We start from the raw sequence: 15,006 nt of genomic DNA on the forward strand, positions 1-15,006 counted from the left end.
TAGCCTGTTGTTGCTGGTTCATGTCTGTTCTTGGTGTTGGATTTTTGACAAATTAATTTGCCCCAAAAGTGCAATTTATACTCTGGCGCGATTTATATATGTTTTTTTTCACTTTATTGTGCATTTTATGGCTGGTACTACTTATACTCCGGGGTGACTTTTAGTCCGAAAAATACGGTACATTTGATTGTTACATGTCATCCATTTTTTGGACTGTATTTACTGACGTGTGATTATTTAGAGAGCTACTTAATTGGAATATTTGATCTCTGCACACTGCGCAACCGTCGATCACATCACGTGCATCACAGATTGCCCAAACGGCTTCTTCCAAAGAGTTGATTTATTAGCTTTTCCAATTCCAGATGATACCTCACGACCCCTGCCCCTGCTTTGAAAGCAGGGGTGGAGATCACTTGTTCTCTTTTGATGAATGAATAGCGAGCCAAGGGTTCACGTTGGCGAGTTGCGAGCGGGCACTTGGTTGTTGAAGCCGCACACGTAGGTCCGCCGAGAAAGCCCCCGAGGATGCGGAAATGATGCAACAGTTAGCTGTTATGTCGGCAGTGACGGACGTCAAACGCCTGTGGCTGCATTAGAGGCGCACGGTCGGTCCTCCCACTTCAAGATGCAACTTTGATCCTCTGGTGCTTGACTCTGCTGAGTAAATAAGAGCTCATTTGGAATGCACGATGTACCTACACTCTGTTAGTTCTGATCTGAATAAGCTACTAAGTCTAATGAATCATCTCTTTCATGTGTCACAACAAGGGAATTATATTTTGTTTGCTGGAAAACATAATCCAAAGAAGCAAAGCATCATCAAGGTCTCTGCTCAGAGGTTTAACACATAATAGAAATGATTTGTAGATATTGAAATGTGAGGGAGGCGTTCGTATGAGGACGAGGTCTGTCGCGGTCTGATAGCGGCCTGGTTATAAACAAGAGCGCGGCTCTCGTGTATTGAACACTTTGACATATTGCAGCGTACCGCGCGCACGTACGCATTTGTCCATTTCAAATGGCATCATTCATCATTGTGATGATCATTTTATAGCAGTGGTCCCTAAGCTCTCATCCACGGACTGGCATACAGAGATAGACAAAAAAAATAATCATATCTTTTTGCAGCGTCTATACGTTCATCAACCCCCGCACGATTTTGATTTCCCTGCAAAAGAGCTAAGGAGTGTAGCGCGAAAATGTGACATGAGCAATACGTGCTTCATGGAAGCACATCAATGCACTTCCTTACATCTCTGACTCCGACCCACTTTCACTAAGCCCTCGATTCATTTTTGACATACTGACAGCACACGCGCGCATTCATAAAGTTGGGCAAGTTTTACTCCCACGAGGTTGGTTGCTCTTACATCAGATCAATGCAGTGAAAACCCCCACGGCAGAAAATAGGAAAAAAAAGCAGAGAGATGATATCAAAAGCCATTCCTTTTTTCCACCTTGTTTAAGGCTACAGTGACGTACCCACGTGAAGGGAACGTTGCGCTCTTTGAAAGCGAGTCAACTTTGGTGCATCGGGAGTGCAATCAGGTTGCCGAATTGAGGCTGCTCTTTTTATCTTTGATCACAAGACTAGGAGTATGTGCCATGACTGTGCGTGGGTTGCAAAATGCACACCTATTGCAAACTGCTTTGATGCTGCAAGGCTGCAAGGCTTCATCAATCCATCCGGTCCAAAATCTTGGGCTGAAAAAATCTTAGTTCTGGTCCAGACTGGCCCACAACAACCCCGCAGTCATTATAAAGCAATAAAAATTTCATTGGGCTGTTGCGGGGAGGAAGGCGAACCATTTTGTTGAGAAAGTTCCTGAGGAAAGCAGATGTGTCTCCTACACGATGTTTGTTTCCATGCATAAGTTTTTGTATCTTTTTTTTGCAAACAGCACGGCTACTTTCTGTTGTTTGTCTTTCACTTCAATAAACGAGAGCGCCGGGCGAATACGATGGTCTGACAGCAGTTGCGAGTCTCGGGGGATTCATTTGGACCCAGGCAATCTTGAGTTACGCCACCCGCTGTCCGGGAGAAAGGCAAGCAACAAAGCAATTACTCCATGATGAGCCTTATCAACACAAAGCAGAAAAGGCGAACTGCAACGAGAGCAAAAACTCGAATGAATAAAGACATCTCCAAATAAAAGAATGCAACAAACCATAAAATAAACAGTTCACCTGAGGAGATTAAAATGAGCAATTGGAGCCATACAAATGACTCACAATTAGCAAAGATGTGTCATGGCTCACCCAACTAAAACTGGAGATCATTAAAAAGATGAATGACGTTCAGATACTGAGAACTGCAATATGAAGCAACAACTGTTTTTTACGACATTCATTTCTGCAACTATTACGCTGAGGAATCGCACCCGTGCATTAACAATGAGCCGGCGGGAGGGACGTGCGAGCCAACTGTTTTGCCCTTCAAGGCTTCAGGTCCAGCTTTCTTACTCTTAAAACCTTTTATGCGAGAAGCTCAAATAGATTCTTGTCAAATGTCAACGGCTCTCCAAAAAGAAATACATGTGCACAAAAAAAAAAACAGCTCTGACCTTTCAGAAATTGTACTTGATCAATCGCTTGTAATCCGAGAGGGAGATGGAGACAAATCCTCTCTGATGGCTAAGGAGATATAATTGAGATGAAGTAGGCTAATCCCAACTTGAAATTTGCCAGCTATGTCATCGTGCCATCGCCTACATAACGCAACATGTCACCGTTCGAGTTGAAACATCCGGTTAGTGGATCTAATGTGTTGCAAAAGCAACAACACTCGATAACTGAACGTCAGATGTCGGTCATGTTTTGGGGCTTAGAACGATTTACGATCCGGTCGTTGTGACGTGAATTCTGGCTCATTTCAAAGAGACGTCTGTTCTAAACCAAAAATGAAAAAGACCAAAATGACAAAACATTCCGAAAACAAATCATGGACCACTGACCACAGACATGGTGAGAGCCACAATGACCCGACGAGGGAGCTTTATACAAGCCTGGACAAGACACGAGCGGCTGAGGGAGTCGATTGGACGACGCGAGTTACCGTCTTGACCGGCACACGAGGAAACAAAGAGACGCAACAAACAAGACAGGACTCGAGAAAACCAGAATGGAAACCAAAACAAAGTCTCCACAAACACAAATCGTTTCACCAGTTCCTTTATGTCTGTCTGGTTTCTTTCTGTCTGTCTGGAAATGAGTCTTTCGGGAGCGATGGACATTGCCGCGTCTCAGCAGAAAGTCGCAATTGACCCCGAGGCGCCCCCCCGCCCGAGCTGCTAGGTGGGGCAGATGCCGGCGTCTCGCGGGGCTGCTGGAAGGAAGTCAATTCATTCTAATCCGTGAACACACAAACAGGTCAGAGTGTCGATATATGGGAATGAATAGCACAGGGAATTAAGTAGGATTGATCATAAAAGACATCAAAATATGTCTGTCAATTTATTACAGTTCAAGCCAGCACTGATCTAATCAAGCGCATTTCTTGCTTTCGATTGACGTGTTGATTAAAAATGTGACTTTTCGTAAACATCCGTGGTGCTCTCGCAATCTCTCGGAACGCCGATAGGACGTACATTTGTGCTTGCTGCGATGCTGTCTGTTTTGATTTGCTGTGTCTGAGCTCAGCGCTATGCCACACCGCTCAGATCACAAAAGATTCCGTCAAGGCTTAAGCAATACCTTAGTGACCAATAAAGGTGAGCTTAGACCATAGGTCGGTGGCATTTTGTATCCTTCGAGTTCCGCCCGGATCAAGCAGTCTTAATTACACGCCGTGTTTGTTGCGTTTGTTTATCTTAGCCTCATCGAGGGAGTAAATAGCAAGCGGAAGAATTGGCACGTTTGAACAAAGCTGATGTCGCAACACGCCACTTGCAATCAGCGCCAACGGCACTCAGCCAGAGAAAGTCAATACCTCCTGCCGGCGGCGACACAAAGTCTGCGACCGCCACTTGTTCTTGCTTTTCAAAGGGGGACACAAATGCACATTTAAGGTTTGAATGGTAAAGCACTTAAAGAATAGTTGTTGTGCAGAAATGGCTGGCGATACCAACCAGATCAAAGCGAGAATATTCAAAACTTTGTTTCTTTTTGCATAAAAGACGCTCATGTTTCAATCATGAAAATGTATTATCTTCTCTGTCCTGTTGATAATATCAACATGAACATCAGAAATGCGAGCAAGGCTACGCTCAAGAGTAATTAGGATGTGTACAGAAGGTCTTCTGGCACTTATATGAAGTCAATTTTACTCGTCTGGATGCCTAAGTGTCAGCGAGGAGGAACACGAGAGCAGCATCAGCGTGTGATGGATGGCTTCTATGTGCCTGTGTCAGCTTGCAAGCTTGCTCAAGCAAACTTTGTTTTGTTTTTTCCATCCTAACTAATGAATAAAAGAGGTGGAAATTTTCTGTAGCCAAGTGCTGCAGAGATGCGATCATCCACCCTGAAAACATGGCACGTCTCTCCCGGAGTGTAATAATGCTTGCTAGATGGCCGCCATTACGACCTTTTCCGCCGAACGGCGGAAGAGCGTGAGCCACACGAAATCAAATTACCGCTTCACAGGTGCTTGGCTCCTCTTTCCCTTTTCTCATTTTGCTCTTTGCTTTCTCCCCGCCACCCTTCCTCCTTCAATCGTTTCTCCCCCTTGCGTCTGAACAAGCAGGCAGGAAATTATAGGTGGGGAGGCAAAAAGAGAGCGCGGCGGCAAACATTTGGAGATGTCATCAATTCAAGATATTAATATCGGCCGGCCGAGGCAAAAGTGCTCGGGAGTGCATTTGCCCGGCGCATAAGTCACAACGTTGTCACCGAGGCGACGGTGATGCATGAGGACGACGGTGCTCAGTTCATTGCGGGGCAGCTAGTCTTTGTCAGATAAGCAAAAGTTGAAATCCTTCTGCTGGCCTAATGCGTTTTTAATGCAGCCACATGACTTATGTTGCTGTCAGCGGGTCGGCCTCATAGGACGCCGGGATACTTGTGGGCGGCGGGCAGGCGGGGCCGGGAGAGGCGGCCACGATTAATCTGCCGCTTGGCACGGCCGTCACACATTTTATCAGAGCTGTACTGACGCCGGGCCGCTGAGAGGAAAAAAACAAAGGAGCAGAAAACACGATAAATGGAGTGGATTTGCATTGTAACATATGTGACATGCTTTTTTCTTTTCATTTCGAATGTTTCTGGCACCAAGATGAGACAAATCATTTTCTCAGAAACGAATGGAAAACAAACTTCCAAATTAAAATGCATGATTGAATACAAAAAAAATTTCAAGTGGAATAGCTTGCTGAAATTTGAAATGTTTACTCCAGCAGAGCTTCAGGAGGTAGCCTTGAGCTTCAGCAACTTACCTTCTTGCTTTACACATCAAATCAGGCTTCCATGCGGAAAAAAAAAAACCAATTTCCACACGTGCATGAGTTGGGTTGTGTCCAGGTGAGGACATTTGGAAGATAGTGGCGGCCCGACGTTTACCTCTCGCAGATATCGGAGGTCTTCTGGCAGATAATTGCATTTGCTGGGCCGATAAATTGTCCCTCTGTTCTGAAGAAGGCTGCCACCAAAAGGTCACTCGTGCTTGGCGAGAACGCCGCAAGGAGTCTCGTTTTATTGCTTTGGTCCGGCTTTGCGACCCTTTGGTTTGAAGTCATGGCTTGGAAAAGGACGTTTGTAAGCCGAGCTTGCGATTCATCAGTCAATTAAAAAGCGTGACTTCAAGTCGTTCCAAGAAACTTCCATTTTCATCCGGTTCTCTCAGATCTAATTTTCTGTGGCTTATGAGTATTATCTTCCCCAAAATTTGCTGCATTGCTATCGGTGTCATGCAGGTAGCAACCTTCCCACAGATTTTCTCTCTTTTGTTCAGGCCTCAGCCCCACCAAAGCTACTTCTGCAATCAACGTTTTTGTTTTATCTCCACGCTATTTGGACCTTTGCTTGCTTTTAGCAAAAGCGCTCGTTTTGTCCGCGTTGGACGATGCTAGCTTTAGCTTTTATATGCTTTTCTTTTTGTATGCTTGTTAGATTTTGCTGAATCAGGAAGTGAATCAGCATTACAATCATCTATGTGCTTACATGGATTTTTTTTGTACATTATTATTACAAGTGAGTATAATATGGACTTTTTTTTCTGTCATGAGCAGGCCCTGGACAGTATCTGCTGCTATTTTGCAAGCTTGTATGTCTCCATTGAGTGACGACAGCTTAATGGCGGATGATTGTGGGGTTGGTGGTGCTGGAATTGACACGTTATCTTTAGCTGCCAAGATGATCAGAGCTTGTTGACTCAATGACATGATCGCAGATGTCCAAGGCCACAACAGACAGAATGGCTCCCCTTGAAGACTTGAGAATGATAATCACATACTGTAGCCCCCCCATGGGTCAATGAGTAGAGATGGGCATGGGAAAATGACGTCTAAAAACAAGATGGAGATAAAGCGAAACAATAACCGCGTTTTTACCGGAACTGAAAACGTTTCAAATAAGGAACAAAATATTACAAGCCAAGCCTCTTTTGGTCCCTTCATCATATTCACACCTCCCCTTCTGTTCATGCACGTCTGACATCTTCATGTTCCTTCCAGCTGCCTGTCAAGAAACGAGGCCCAGTTGATGCACAAGGCAGCTCGGTTCTCGTCGTCCTCCGTTGCCATGCAGCTGAGCCTCCCGCCGCTTCTTTCGTCTAATGAATCATTCAGAGTGATGAAACGGGAGGTTGCTGCAGAGTTCAGTCCCGTTTTCTTTCCCTCTCACAGTCCAAATGTTGGATAAAGCGCTAGGGAGCTTTAATTCATGAACAATCAGCTGTAAATAGACCAAAAAAAAAAAAAAAAGAGTTTGGGGCTGATGATAATTCCGTAGCAGCTTTGAACAAGTTGAAAGCTGAGACTCTGAAGATGGAGTGATGGCAGACCTGTGGGTGGAGCAGCACAAACGCTGTTGTCATATCGCCATTGAGCCACTCGAGCAGGTCCCGTCTGCAGACGCCGACACGTGAAAAGCCGCAGATGACACTGAAATCCGCCGCGTGTTGCAACAAATGACAGTCCACTTGCAAATAGTCTCGACCCTCCGGGCACAATTCTGACACGCAGCATTGTTCCACATCATTGTCTTCATTAAACCCCATCGCAGTTATTTTTCATAATATGAAATGAAAACTGTCATGTGCGTGTTTGTTTTGAATTTAGTTTGGTCGTGTTTTCCTTTTCTCAACGTGTGCCCAGTTAAGTCTTTTTGCGTCCACCTGTGCTCATCAAGCCCATCGTTTGTGTCGACCAATGGGCTCCTTCGGCCACTCGTGTGTTCCTCGTTGCCCCGTCAGTTGGATGCTATTTAGCTCCCCTGCTTCCTTTCAGCTCATTTGTTTGCAGTTGCCGGTGCACCACCATATCTGTGTGCTCCGCCCAGTTCTGCCAAAACTCGTTTTATATGTCAGTCAGGCTTGTCATTAACATCATGGGTCATGCACAGGATTATCATTAGGAAAATGTAAACACGCCTCATACACCTGCGAATTCAACCTCCAATTCATATTTCATATTGAAAAGTGATTGTCAGTTGACCCTCATTAAAAAGATAACGTTCAAGAATCCTGTTGTACACGTGCAGTAGGTTGTTATGGGCAACGCTCAGGCTGTGCACCAGTTCTATATTTAGTATATACATATCCATCCATCCATTTTCCAAACCGCTTTATCCCCACGAGGGTTACGAGCGTGCTGGAGCCTATCCCAGCCGTCATCGGGCAGTAGGCGGGGGACACCCTGAACCGGTTCCCAGGCAATCGCAGGGCACACAGAGACAAACAACCATCCGCACTCGCACTCAATTTAGAGTCTTCAATCGGCCTACCAAGCATGTTTTTGGGATGTGGGAGGAAACCGGAGTGCCCGGAGAAAACCCACGCGGACACGGGGAGAAACATGCAAACTCCACACAGGGAGGGCTGGAGGTGGAATCAAACCCGTACCCTCCTAACTGTGAGGCGGACATGTTACCCAGTGCACCACCACGCCGCCCTGTTTAGGATGTATATTTGAATCATTATTCTTCCAAATATGTAGTCACACTCTCAAATGTTTGTCTGTGTCACCTTTTCTTCACAAAAGACAGGAGTCTCTGTACCGTGAGACAGATGGGCTAGCACACGCTTGTTTGCATCATCCAACCGTATAAGTGCACTCACCTTTCTCTTATCTAGCTGAATCCGGTTTTGTTTCCCCTCAAATTGATGTGAATATTGTGACATTTTTTCTCAGCTGCTCACCCAGTGCTGCTTGATGAATTCCCACTTAAAAAAAACAATAGTTGGTCTTGGAAAGTTCTGTTCTTTCTGCTCAACTTTCTGGCAGCCCCCTTGAGCTGGAGGCAAAGCATTACTGAATACGAACATGGAATCTCCAGCCGGTGCTCATAAAAATGGCACATCGTCCTCGAAAAGGATAGCAAGGAGAGACCTCACATTTTCATTTTTGTTTTCTTAAAAAAAAAAAATCATTAGCACAAACAGCCTGAATACAATCAACATAATTAACATGATATACGTTTGATCAGTGTCTTCTATTCTAAAAATAGCTCACCAGTGATTGGACGTTGTGATGAATAGGGAATGTTGTCAAAGTGATCATTTTATCAATTGTTGCAAAACCATATGAACTGATTGTGACAAATTGTTATTTCAGAAGCACGTATCAAAGCGGTAGCCCGTGGCGTGAATCGGTAGCTCACAGTACATTGGTGACCTTTGTATGCTGGACATGTTTACTGTAAGCATGCCCCAGAAGACAAAGCAAGAAGAAAACTCGAGTCGGAGGTGAGGCCGCTTCCTGCTTCCCAGTCGGAACATGCGCGGCGTTTTCTGTTCCCCCGAGCTCGGCACTTCTTCTTCTTCTGAATCCGTCGGCTCGAAGCGGCTGGCTCTCCTGGGTGGAGCGCTGAACGGGAGCTTTGGGTCAAGCTCCTTCGCAAGGAAGAACCCGGATTCACCAAGAAAAGTCAGAGGCAGAAATTCCCCCGTGCAGTCCCGGAGGAAAGAAACGAGACAACTTATTGAGGCCTTGAAGCCTCAGAGGCTGATACGCGCAGTCAGGTCTCTGGAAATCAAAATCAAGAAGAGAAGGAAAGCGAAGGGGTCTGCAAAAGGGATTAGTTGACACAGAAATGTCTTGAATCTTTCTCTCTTCCTTCTCATTTTATTTTATTATTCTCACCTTGGCACGTTTCAGTTGCACTTCTGCGGCAACATGACGAAACCGCGACTAGCGAGGAAATCGAAGTAAAGTGCACGATACTAGAAGAAACCAGCCGGAAAAAGAAAAATGCCTTCCAGATGCGCAGATGCCAACATCAAGTTACATCTATATCAAGGCAAGAAGAGCGGAAGGCGTGCTCGTCCTCTGGGCCTTCAAAGACACTCTTTTAGCGACAGCGCAAAAACAAACAATCTATGGCAAGCGCTCAAAATAGACATCTTCTATCCATAAAAGATGCTGAGCAGAAGCTGATTCAAATGGTTAACACAAATGACACCTTTTGAACATGCAAATTGATTTTTATGAGTATTTTATTCCATGTGAGCCCCCCCGACGCATAGGATAGTCAAAGGTCATCTTGGATGCAATTTTAATTGAATATTTATTTTGATCATTCAATGGTCTGGTTCCCTCTATCAAGCATCCGTCTGCTTTCAAGTGCTGTAAATCAGCCAATGGCAATCCGCTCACCACTTGTGACTGAGCTTGTTGACGCTAAAGTCGAACCAGTAATCGAACAAGGACGATCCCGCGGCGCCAAAAATGCCATTAGCAAACATTTACAACGGCAGACGTAATCGGAACCAGTGGTCGTCGCATCGTTTGTGGATCATCCAGTTCCAAAGTGCAAAATGTGGCAAAGGGGAGCAAAAGAGAGCGATAGCAAGGGAGGCTGCCGTAATACGAGCCAATGTTATCCGGGGAACATTTCAGGCCCATTTCAATATTTAATGCCCCACCGTGTTACATGAAGCTGAAAGGTGATGAGCCACTGCACATTGTCACGTTTGCCAAGGCGCAAAATCGCTGATGCCTGACATACGAGCCGCTCCGACACCTCGAGTACCTGTTTCGAGTCCAACACGCTTGTGTGTACGTATTGTGTGTGCATGTGTGTTTGTGTGCGTGCGTGTGTACGTACACGTTGGCTGCAGGGAATTCGAATGACTTGCGAGCTAAATGACTTGAAGGAAATCATTTTGCACGGCAGCATTCATCAAGTGTTAATGAACAGCCCAAAGCGTACGAATGCAAATCCAGCAATTGGGAACGGAGGAAGCGAGAGGGACCGATGGGGGGGTGCCATCATCGCAATGATGAATGAGTGTGTTGGCAGAAGGCCCGAGGCCATCGCTCACTCACTGCGACAGGCGTCTCTGGCCCCAACTTCATTATGGTGACACAGTCCCATCAAGAGACTTTTTCAGACGGGAGCGTGGCAGACCTCAGCGCTCAAAAAGATCACTTGAGCCTGGTCGGGCTTCACTGGCTTGTCACAGATAGAGAGGAGGACGCGCCTGGCTTCCATTCACACTCGGGGAGCCTCCAAAGCGGGCGGCTCACCGTGAAATTGCAGACGTATTGCCTGCCGCCGCTTTTTAAAGCCAAGCCTCATTTGTTAGGAAATTTGGGGTTATGTCATTTCCTGAGAAAACTCCCACTCAAGTGTGCTTGCCCTAACAATGATAATAGCCAGAAAAAGATATAATTCTCTTTTCTTTATCATGTTTAGTGCACTGTGTACTACGTACACAGAATACGCCAGCAAAGCCCTTTATTGGAAAAGCTTTTTATCATAATTGAAATTAATATCCAATTGGGCACCGCTTGTTTCATCTTTGTAATTGGAGTCCTTGGCTTAAATTTGCTTTACATTGATCGCGCTCCTCCTTGGCAATTTGCGGCAATATGTGATTGATGAGGCGCTCTATATTTGCCACCGCTACAGTCAAAGCCAGACGGACGGTGGCGGGCCATGAAAACGCCTCGCATTCTTTGAAATTCAACGTTTTGCGTACAGTATGCTGATTAAAGTCCAAAGATGTAGTCACTGAAAATCGAAACAATGCTTACTTGCTTGCTTCGTGTTTTGAGGTAGTATTTTTTTTTAAAAAACGGCACAAAGGGAGGGATAATGAGGTGGTGGTGTAACTTGAGAAGCTAAATATACATTGTGCGGTTAATTGAAATGTGGGTGGAAGGAATATGAAAGGTCCACATCAAATATTTATGCAGCAAATTAGCTTCCTTTCAAAAGTGAATGAGAACATTGCATGAAATATTCATGAAAGGAGACGTAATGAGATGGCAGCCTGCGCCATTTTAGAAACAGAATGTGACGGTGAAAGACACAAACATGTTGATCACAAAGGATAAAAAATGCCACCCATAACCATCAAGGTTTTTTCTTTTTTTATCCCTTTTCAATTGAACTTAGCTGATATTTATATGGAGCACTTTAAAATCAACCATCGCTGCATACAAAGTACAGGGAAGTGAGACCATTAAAAGATATGAAAGCAAATGAAAGAATCTTTCAAAGAATTGAAAAGTGAATTGGAGTCACTGGTTATCAACAACTGAGCATTATTGCATCAATTTTGGTCTCTCGTTGTAATTGCTAAGCTTTATTTTTATCTCCATCGTGATTTGACCGTATTTTGACCCAAGTAACCTCCTCGCTCTGAGGCATTATGACCTACATGATGTAATCATTCATTTGAGGCTCTAACTGAAAGCGCTGGCTCAGCATATAGTAGCTAGACCGTCGCTCCTATAAGTATACCAGTGGCACGGTTGAGATGAATGGAGTCTCATGTCGAGATCCCCACAAATCATCAGACCGCCAGTACCCAAGTGTATGAAAGGTAAAAACCTGCCAGAAGGATTATGTGCTGTGGAAAAGCAAAATAAACTAGAAAATGCAGTTCCTGGAGAAATTGCGTGTGAAGGCAAAGAAGTTGAATAAATACTCGAGGAATGCTCCAGAATGATGTTTAAAGTTGGAACGGGTTGAATCGGTTGAAAAATGTAGAAATTAGAAGTGAAAAACAAAACTTTGCGCAAATTTTAAATGTGAAAACGTGATTTTTTTTCATTTGGCAATTTTGGGAATGTCTCCAATGTGATTTGAATGGGCTGAATGATGTGAATTTCAAACTGGAAGGATGTAAATGAGTTAGAATGGGTTGAATCGGTTAAAAAATGAAGAAATGAGAAGTGAAAAAGGAATTTTTTTGAAATTTGGTGCAAATTTTAAACATGAAAACATTAAATATTTGAATTTGGCAAGTTTGAGAATGTCCCCAATGTGATTTGAATGTGTTGAATGATGTAAATTTCAAACTGGAACGACATAAATGTGAAATGTTGAATGTGCCATTAAGAATGAATGGGAAAAAACTTGCCGGAAATTTGTGAATTTTGTGGAAAAGGAACATTTTTTGAATGAAAAAAAAATGAGAGCAACGGTGTCATGAATATTTGGAATAAGTAAAATGTGGAACGGAGTGAATCAGTTGAATTCGCCTTCACACAATAAACAGCACATTGCTTTTGCATCCATCCTGCCATTGTGTCTTTTTTAGCTTTTAGCCGAGAAGGGTAAGCATGGTAACGTGTCTACCATCGTGAGAGAAAAGCAGCATGGGACGTTGTTAGCTGCCACGCGCTTGCATCTCGCCCCCTCCCCGAAATGTCCGCCTGCCAGTGGTTGACAGCTGGAATGAGACGCCTTCTCTGAATTGGGCGGAAAGCTTTCACCATGCTTCGTTCTTGATGAGCTCTGCCTCTAATCAGCCATTACTGGCAGACCAAGAGCGAAACTCCCCGACGTGCCTCGGAGCTCATCAAAGTGCTGAAAAGGCGCCCAGGTTGCACGCGTTCTCAAAGTAAACAAAAGGCTTTGTGAAAAGGTACATGAGCAGACCTGAAGCCAGATCAAATGATCTTTGCAAAGCTTCCTCACCACAGCTTTTAGGTTTGACCGAATCAGTGGCAGATTTCTTTCGCCATTCTCCGACTGATGTGACTTTGTCAAAGATCCCCACGTGCAGTGTCGTGCAAAAGAGATTCTTACAGTCATGAAAACAAACCGTGCATACATGTGATACTGAATAAAAAATCTGTATAAAAAGAATGTATAAATTCCAAATGTTATTTCAGAACGAAGGATCGCACGCCTTAAATTTGAAGCGGCCGCTCGGCGTCGAGCAGCCACCTATGCTAAAGTGTCTTCAATTGATCGCCATCCCGCTCAAAGTTCATGTTTGTGCCGAGCTGAGAGAAAATGAAAGGGCTTTTTAATTGAGACTGTGCTGACGGGTCCAAAGCAGAACGCCGATGCATTCTTCCAACATTAATTCTCATTAGGATGCACTCCTGTGAAAAAAAATAAAAATAAAAGTCCATTTTGGACGCTGCCTTTTTTCCTCGCTTGGTTAGCCGTCGAGCTGGAGCCCAACCCCGAGCAAGATTTTAGACAGACTTGGATGATACGTGATGTTTTTTTTCCCTCATGTAAAATGAACGGACAAGTGGCAAACTTTGAAGTGAGACTTTCAAGAGAACGGCCCCAAGGCTTGTTCTTGCTCATTATCAACAAAGAAGTCTTTTGATTCGCATTCAAGTGAAGGTATTTGATTCTTTAATTATGAATGAGAAGTCGGTCGAGAAAGCCTTCTTTTGATATGCGGCATCGCTGCAAAAAAAAAAAAGGAAACATCAATGTGGTCAGTGTTGAGCGAATGGGTTGTGCAGCTTTCCCTTGGAGACATTAAAGGAAATGCAGAAGAGTTTGAAAATTCCATCTAATATACATGTTGGGTTAAGTTACAGGTGTCAAACTCAAGGCCCGGGGGCCAGATACGGCCCGCCACATCATTTTATGTGGCCCACGAAGACAAATTGTAAATCAAATTCGTTTGTCATTACTAGAATTGCAAATTGTCTTCAGTTTTGATCATATCTTTTTTTATATATATTTGACCAGTTTTTACTCGTCTGATTTGAAAACTAGTTATTTGTCAGTTTGTTTTGTGGCTTTTACTGTATATGAGGTGCTCATACATTTATTTGGGTTGACAGTCATAATGGCCCTCCGAAAGAAGGTATGACTACAATGCAGCCCGCAAAAAAAAATTTGTTTGACACCCCTGGGTTAAGTGAAGACTGCTAATGTGGCAAGTTGCTCCTCGGCGATTTGCCGCGGTTGCTGTCCAAGGTGCTGAAGGTGCAGTATTTGTTTACATGCCGGGTGCGGCCATGCGTTGTCTTCCTTCTAACTTGTCATTCTTACAATTTCTGATGATTCGTTTTGGAGCAGTTTCATTCCTACACGATGAAAAAAAAAATGCAATATTGAAGAGCCAGATTGACATTGTCAACGCCTTTGCTGGAATTCCAAAGATAACTCAAAACCGTTTTGCCGCAGCGGCACTTGTGGAAAATATATTGAAGTTCATCTCAAAGCAGCAGGACATCTGAAGAGCTTTTACAAAGAATTATGGATCATTGTGTGCTTCACGGACGGTGAGAACAAGGATGCAGCAGAAAGACAAGGAGCACAACGAATGATGGGCAAACAAGACATTTTTAACAAGCGAGGAGAAGGAACACAAACAAAAGGATGAAAAAACAAGTTAATCCCCAAAGGATATTCCAGCATCCAATTAAACCTTTTACGATTAAGTTAATTGTTTCATGATTTCATTAAGATAAATAAATGGACCTTTTTCACTCAGCAACCAAAATAATTCACTTGCATTAGCCCCGTTTAATTTTTTTTTTTTGGGGGGGGGAATTTCTAAATTAAATGAATGCACTGATTGTGCCAAGTATGTCCAATAAGTCTGCAAAAGATGATGATGACTACTGTGCTTCCATTGCACACTTTTTTTGAAAAGTCTCCCACATAAACGAATGGCAAGAGAAATGTTGGCCCAAGATG

This window comes from Syngnathus leptorhynchus, chromosome 13 (genome assembly GCF_054491065.1).
Source record: "Syngnathus leptorhynchus isolate UIUO chromosome 13, UIUO_Slep, whole genome shotgun sequence".
In the NCBI taxonomy this organism is placed as follows: Eukaryota; Metazoa; Chordata; class Actinopteri; order Syngnathiformes; family Syngnathidae; genus Syngnathus; species Syngnathus leptorhynchus.